This window comes from Lathyrus oleraceus, chromosome 6, assembly GCF_024323335.1.
Source record: "Lathyrus oleraceus cultivar Zhongwan6 chromosome 6, CAAS_Psat_ZW6_1.0, whole genome shotgun sequence".
NCBI lineage: Eukaryota > Viridiplantae > Streptophyta > Magnoliopsida > Fabales > Fabaceae > Lathyrus > Lathyrus oleraceus.
This window is the reverse complement of record NC_066584.1, coordinates 264,320,191-264,327,195: the sequence shown is the minus strand read 5'-3', so window position 1 is coordinate 264,327,195 and position 7,005 is coordinate 264,320,191. Positions and strand designations below refer to the sequence as shown.

The window sequence follows — 7,005 nt, the reverse complement described above, 5'->3', positions numbered from 1 at the left end:
ATCGCACGGCGGCGAGAAAGAGTTTGATTGGTTGGATGTATTTTGAGTGATGGCGAGAACTTGGATGAGCGAGATATATATCTCGAATCCTAGCCTCAGGAGTGCACGGTATACACCATGTTCCATTTCCATCTTCATTGGCAAAAGTATTTAATAGAGATTAAGTATTTTTAGGTTTGATTGAGAAAGGGTTTGAAGAAACCACATTGACAATTTTAAACGATGGCGAGAGTTAAGATAGGCGAGGCATCCGCCTCGAATCTTAATCTCAGGAGTGCACGGTATATACCATGTTCCATTTCCATCTTTATTGAAAGAGGTTAAGATAGGAATTAAGTATTTTGGAGTTTGAAAGACGAATACTTGTGACTTGCAAGCTCTTATAGCTTGGGTCTAGTACTCGGGACTACGTCTGGACATTCCACCCAGGCAGTCTGTTTCTTTCCAATTTTATTAAGAAAGTGATTCGAATATTTACGAATGTTTTGGAGGGAAGACGAATATTTATGGCTTGCAAGCTCTTACAACTTGAGCCTAATATTCGGGATTATAACTGGATATTCCCTCCAGGATAATCTTTTTCTTCACGCTTTATTTAGAAAACGATTTGAATATTTAAAGTGTGGAAGGGAAGACGAATATTTATGGCTTGCAAGCTCTTACAGCTTGAGCCTAATATTCGGGATTATAACTGGATATTCCCTCCAGGATAATCTTTTTCTTCACGCTTTATTTAGAAAACGATTTGAATATTAGAGTGTGGAAGGGAAGACGAATATTTATGGCTTGAAAGCTCTTACAGCTTGAGCCTAATATTCGGGATTATAACTGGATATTCCCACCAGGATAATCTTTTTCTTCACGCTTTATTTAAGGGTTTGAATATTATGTTGATTTGTGAAATGATCTTGAAATGATTCACATTTATTTTTGGAATGTATTTTGAAATCGAGGAAAGTTGAAATTGATTTTGAAATCGAATGAAATTTGAGTATGATTATTTACACGTGTAAAAGTATAGATATTGGGTACTAATAACCCAACTAAATTAGTTAACACACAAAAATCGACTAATCGAATAAAAAACATCGGAAATTCAACCACTAACAAAATCTAAAAAATATACAAACCATTAAATAACAATCGAATTAAATTAATAATAAAAATAAAATAAAATAGCAAGATACTATATAGAAAAAGAAATTAAATAAAATGGTAAGCATAACAAATATAAACACAAAGATTTGTTGTCCCCAAGTATTGAACCCACTTCACTAAACCAACTGAAACTACTCTCTATCCACTAGGCCACTCATGATTAGTTATTATTTACAATAACAACTTGGATATATAAACCAGAATAGGTTAAAACCAAAATTAAAAAAAATAAAATTAAAATGAAATGGTCTGTTAGACTACTAATTAAAATAATGGGGGAATCCCAAATGGTGACCCTAGCCGCCTGGCTGTTGGGTTTCCAAAGAGAAATTAATAGGTGCACTAACAACATACCAATAATTAAATTAATGCCAAAGAATACCAAAGGTAAATGGTCTTTAATCATATTTTAAATACTATTTCTTTAAAAAATAGATAAAAGAAATTGGAACAGAAGACAACGAACACAAATCCTTCGTCTTCTCCACGAAGACTCCCTCCAGTTCCCTCAACCTCTCGCGTCTCTCAATCGCTCTCTCTCAACCTCATCCACAAAATCGCTCGTCATCTCTCACGCTCAAAAAACAAAACGAAGACTGCTTACAGATAGAGATTCAAGCATTTCCTAACGCCGACCACTTTCAAACGACTACCCCAGAATCGTGAACCCTAAACAACAAGTGAAACAAACCGAACATCGGTGGATTTGGGGAAGAAACGATGAGGAGATGAGAAATCTACCTTGGAGGCGAATGGACAAGTATGCTGATCTCTCTCCTCTTGCTCCTTCAGAATCGACGCCTGAGCTAAGGTTCGTTCTCTTGGACTTTTCTCGCTTCGCCGCTTTCTCCTTTTTTCTCTTCTAGGGTTTTTTCGATCTTGGGATTTAGGGTTTTTTCTCTGATTTTCGTCCGCCTCTTCAAATCCAGGTTTTTTTTTATTTTGGGGTTTAGGGTTTTGTTCTCTGATTTTCATTTTTTTCTTGCCGTCCTCACATCTCTCCTTTTATATCCTGTAATTAGGGTTTAGGGTTGTTGTATGGTAGATTAAAACAAGCATCTCTGCGAAGTCCTTTTGGTGGACTCAGTTTGGATCAGTCTCTTTGATGCTTGGACTTGGAAAAGGTAATTTGAACCTGTGCTTTTTCTTCGAATTTTGTCTCCATTCCATTTTGGGATTTTCGAATTTTAACTGCCTTGGCTAATTGCTTTATGTTTTACTGCAGTGAATTCGGTGAAAACATGAGGAGCTTGTGTTTTTCACATGGCTTTGGTTTGTAGCATTGTAGCTCTGATGTTTATTGCAAAAGCTTGTAACTCTTTGATCTTTGTCTTGTTGACCAGAAAACTTGGAGTCTTCAATCATTATTTTGTTGATCAACTTCATCAAAACTAGTTCAAGCTCTTCTCCATCACACCAACCATGGATTTGAGCCTTAACAAGTGAAGGATCTTTGCATATCAAATCCCAAACTGGATAATTCTTCCTTGGCATCACAAAGTCTCTTTCTCTAAGCCTCAAGCTAGGACAGTAATCACCAGTACCATCACAAAGGTAGATGAACCTTTTGTTATCCAATTCACTAACTGTGTTTTGAATTCTATCAATGATTAAACCCTTGCACATGTTTGGAGGGCATGGATTAGCACAACGATGTGATTTTCTTGTTGAAGTCGTGATAAGGCGAAATTCTAACCCTTCCTTGTTGATTAACATAACCTGGATTAGTGTTAATCTCTGTGAAGCATTCGATTATTCCCAAATGCTTCAAAATAGTTTCAACGTAAAACATATTTGCATCACTCACAATCCTCAAATCACACCCTAAAGCATGCGCTGATTTGATTGCAGGTATGATTCTGTGATGAATTGGAATCCTGTGAAGAACATTTTCAATCTCTTGAATGGTTATCAATTTGTGGTTTTTGGTTGATGGTTGGTTTTCTTGATTTCAATTGATTTTGTTCATACCGTGCAGGTTAAACATTTGCCTTGGAAATTTAGAGGCTGCTATGGAGTTTTCAGTTTTGTATGGAAGTTAACCAACCAAATAGTAAGGGCGGATTCAGGTTGTGGCTCGAGTCATGCTGTCGGAAGTTGGGTGGATATTGGAAAGGGCTTCCAACGACTTTCTAGAAGCATTCCAACCGCAGTTGCTGATGATTTTGCTCAGGTTAATGGTTAAATCAAAGGAAGCTAGTTAGTGAAACCGGTTAGCTATATCTAGAAAGCAGAATGCAGATTGGGCAATAAAGTGCAGGTTGAGTTTTTTCTGTCATGAGTTTATTCAAATTGGTATGATATGCAATGAGTCGTGGCATTGGATTTGAACTTGTCTTATGGAATTAGATTAATGCTTATGGACTTGTCTTATGGAATTGGATTGATGCTTAAATTAGTGTAGGATTTGGATTGTCATTGGCTATGTTGAATTGGATTGAAATTGGGATTTGATGTGAAATTTAATTGAATGCTTTGGATTGGACTGTATAGTGAATTGAGCATGGAATATTTGTATGTTTGAATTGGTGTGTGGAATTGTGTATGGATTGATTTGTGTATTGTATGAATGGTTAATTTCTTATAAATGGCCTTTTAGACTATGTGGTTATGTTGCTGACAAAATGGATTGTGTCGTTTTGCTTGATTTGATGCAGGTTATGCTGGACCGGTTGCTAGTTATGAAATGATGTGCCAATATGCTATTGATGTTACTAGATTGCTCCTAGTTGCGACCAAGCTGCCAAAACACTGGTGAAAGTAATAGCATCTGGTTCAACAGATGATTGTCTCATTTCACTGAAGAGGCCAAGTGCTTCAAAAAGTTTCCCTTTGGTTACATATCCGGAAATCATAACATTCCAAGAAACCGTCGTTGTCTTCGGTATCGATTTAAAGATGTTTTCAGCTGACTCAATCTTTCCACATTTGAAGTATAGATCCATGAGGGAACTGTTAATAAAAATATCAGGTTGTATTCTGTTGCGTATTATATGTCCATGAACAACTTTCCTTCTAGCATAAAAAATGCATGTCACAGATGGTAACCACTTGTATAACTCACTCTTCCAGTTAACCATAACAGCATTTGGGACTATTATAAGATGTGGACCATGGTTTCCTTTGAATTCCATCAAGTATCCAATCAATGCCATAACCTGTACTTTCTGCAGCATCACCTGGAATGCTAGTCTGCTGCCTGTTATTTTTTGTGTATTGTTTTTTTTGTTATGATATTTAACAGTTGCTGGCCTGCTATGCAATGTTGACTCGTGGTTTGAATTGGCAGGTTGACTCGGTGATGCGGTATGTGAGTTGTTGTAGCATGGCTTGTGATGGAGAAGCATGAGGTGGTTTGAGTGAAAATAAAGGGGTGAGTTGAATTTTTAATGAAAAATGTTCCTGTCATGAAAAATCAGATGCAGGTTGAATGCATTTTTATTGGGATTGTTTTTATTGGCCTTTTCTCTATTGCAAGTGGACTGAATGGCTTGGTTTACATTGGTATTACAGGTGGACATGGCATGGTGATGAATTGCAATGCTATGGATTATGTTCATGGAGGATTGCTTGGAAGAGTTTGCTTAGACATGTAATTATCGTAGTCTTTGTTGTGATGTGAATTGAAAATGGACGTATGCAATGGTAATTGAATGTAATTGGACATGAAAATGTATGTATGAAAATGAGTTCGGAAATGTTTGAAAGTCAAATATTATTGAATGTTATGAAATGAGTGTATGTACTATTTTGATTTGAAATGAGCTATGGATGGAAAATGGATCATGTTTGTGAGATTTTGCTTTGTTATTTTTTTTTTGACATGGTTATTGTAAAGTAATTGGATTGTTAATGAATGAAATGATTATTTGGACATTTGAATGGTGTAATGAATGTTTGAATTTGGTTAGTGTAAAATGTAGAATGAATTGGAAGTGAAATTGTAACTTGGTTTGAAATTATTCATGGAATTTGGTTTGAATGAAATGAATTTGTGGTTATAGAAATGGATATGGATTTTTTGAAATAATCTAAAACTCATCTAAATGTCAATTTAAAATCAAAAAAACCAATAAAACCAATTAAAATCAAATTAGTCTATAATTTGTTAAAATTACTTTGATATCAATTCTAACATTTATTTGAAAATTAAAATCAATTAGAGTTTGAATCATTAGCAAAAAAAAACAATTAAGATTAACTTGAAATTTAGAATTAGATTTACTTTGAAATTAAATTGAAATTGAAAATTAAAAAAGTCAAATAACTAAAATCCATTTTGTAATCAAAAAGCACCATGATCAAAAAGCTTAGATAATAACCAATGTTTATAAAAAAAAATGGATTTGGGAATGGACGGTTGTCTTTGGTCATGAATGTATGCAAATAAACTTTAGGCCAAGTGCCAAATGAAAAATAAAAAATGGAAAAAATTTAGGACCAAAATCGGGGTATGACAGTTGCCCCTATTTAAGTATCTTCAACTAGAGAATATGAAGCAGGACACTCTTCATATGATCATAGTGGGAGATGGTTAAATACTAAGAAGACCCGGGTTTTGATCCTGAATCCCTATGACATGATGTGATATGACATGATATGATATGATATGATATGCATGATTCTTTTTTTGTAATTTTTATCTGCTAGGGATATAGTGAACCCTTAACAGGAGATGCTACTAGGCAAACCAATATGTGGGGAATGCTAATGGTCCATAGGGAGACGGACAAATGGTAAAAACAAACTCGTTGGGGAAAATAGTCCTGCTGGAGAATCAGACACACACTGGGGGGTACTCAAAGTGAAATTTGATAAACGATACTTAGAATACAAGGGATTTCGGTAGTAAGTTCACATATGACTTACTAAACCCGAATAAGGAAAAAAATGCTACAAAAGATTCATATATGACCTGGCAATACTGGAATAGAACACAACAAACAGGTTCATATATGACCTGACAATGCTGGGGAATATCAAGAAGTTCTGATAGTAGGTTCAGATATGACCTAACAAACTCAGAAAAATACAAGAAGAGTGTATCAACAGGTTCATATATGACCTGGTAATACTGGAATGAAAGCTCAACAGTAGGTTCATATATGACCTGACACTAGAATAAAGCTCAACAACAGGTTCATATTGTTAGACGGTGTGGCTAGTGATCGAGAGGGGGGGTGAATAGATCACCTCTTTGAAATTTAACGGATTTAAAGTTTTATCAGAGTTTTTAAAGTTGGCGGAAAAAATCAGTCCCGAATCGACTTCCGTCTATTCTGAACAGCTACTAGAAAACCGGACACACGAGCTTAATGCTGGATTTGAATAAGAATGACAGAAACAATCCACACCAGAATTTTAGCTAATTGAATGCACTTATCATTAAAGTCTATTTCCAATGAATAAAACCTAGCTAACAATTTTTTCAAACAGTTGGTGTGTATGTGATCAATGATGAACAGCAGTAGTGTTTAATTAAAATTGTTTTCTTGCCACTGCTGTCTTGCAAAAGGAACAATCACAACACACTAACTGAAATTGCGAAAACTGTTTTAAACGTAAAAAGGAGTAAGGTAAGAATACGATACGCAGAGATTTGGTAAGGAAGTTCCCCACGTCGTCCTCGCGTGTGGGTACGTCTCCCTCTCAATTTCAAACGAAATTGAGAACTTTGATTATCAATTATTGCCGAATTCGTTGATACAAGGTTATGATACAAAGACAGAATTCTAAATTCCAAGAACTTCTTCTTGTATGAACCTTCACTTGATCTGAGCACGATCAAGAATTTCCTGCACGAAATTGCAAACAATTCACCGGTTCCACGACCTGCTTGCGAAATCC

At 35.5% G+C, this 7,005-nt stretch overlaps 1 pseudogene; it reads right to left on the bottom strand.

Annotated features, from left to right (window-relative positions):
- Positions 1-2,367: 2,367 nt before the first annotated feature.
- Positions 2,368-4,313, bottom strand: LOC127095082 (ISWI chromatin-remodeling complex ATPase ISW2-like; annotated as a pseudogene).
- Positions 4,314-7,005: the final 2,692 nt, after the last annotated feature.